Below are 1,136 nucleotides of genomic sequence, written 5' to 3' on the forward strand. Positions count from 1 at the left end.
CCCGACTCCCGCTGATCTAATGACGATGTAGCCAGCCGCGAGGAAATAAAAATGGCTCCGGTTGGTGGCTTTTGCACAAAGAACTATGCAAACACCTGACCCTCCCCAATCTTAATCGTTGCTGCTGGGTCAGAGTGTATAACCCTCAAACCCCGGCCACCCCCTACTCTGCATTTTAGCACTCACCGTTTGACCCTTCACCTCTGTTCATCCCGCCCATCTCATGAGCTGAACAAGGGTGAAGCAGCACCAATCGCTCAGCTAGTTTTAGCCCTGAGTGGCCAGGGATGAAGCGGCACTGCAGCCCCCTTATTTTCACTACAAAAGCCCCAAACTGCCACTGGTGCCAAAATGGAGCCCTGTGCTGATGTTTGCAAGTTGACCACTCTCCTCCCCCACCCCCCTCTCCCTTCCACTCGTCATGGCTCCGCTGCCCCACAATGTTTGACTGTCTTTGTCCCCCAGCGCCAAGGAAGGGCCACAATCAATGCAAAGACACTTAACATTGTTCCTACTCGAGTTTACAAAGTCGTCTGGAGAGACGGTGGCTTGTACTGCACTCGGACAGACTTACAGATACACAGACATAGGCACATGCTGCAGAGGGTGAATCTGCCCCTTTGAGAGCGTTTTCTTTTTCTTTCATTTTCTGAAACCAAAGATGAAATCAAAGGTGTGACAATCTGGCTGCCAAACCTGGAAGACAATACTCATCTTTCTGGGCTGCTCTACGGGTCTTGTGATTTACCCGTCCATGTGGGACATTCCACATCTTGCACTTAAACGCACACATGTAGACACCCATAGCCTGGTCTGACACGGACACAAACACACATCCCGCTCGCGTAGAAAAACGGGGAAGCGACCCACTCGCGTCTGACCAGAAAGCCTCTCTCCCATCCTCCTCCCACTGCAGAAGCCGGAGAGCCTGTGGAGGACTTTTAGTTTCACTCTAGCTGAGACTCTTGAGAAGGTAAAAAACCTGAGTAATAACTGTTACAGAAAAATAAAAAAAATCGTAAAAAGGATAATATGGGTAAATTGCGTGTTTTGAAATAAATTAACAAATAAAACAATTGTAAAACAAAGTGGGGCTGTTGATTTATTGCGTGTGGATTGATTGAAAGACAAGTAAA

This window comes from Poecilia mexicana, unplaced genomic scaffold (genome assembly GCF_051168715.1).
Source record: "Poecilia mexicana isolate PSO_F unplaced genomic scaffold, ASM5116871v1 scaffold_4, whole genome shotgun sequence".
Lineage (NCBI taxonomy): Eukaryota > Metazoa > Chordata > Actinopteri > Cyprinodontiformes > Poeciliidae > Poecilia > Poecilia mexicana.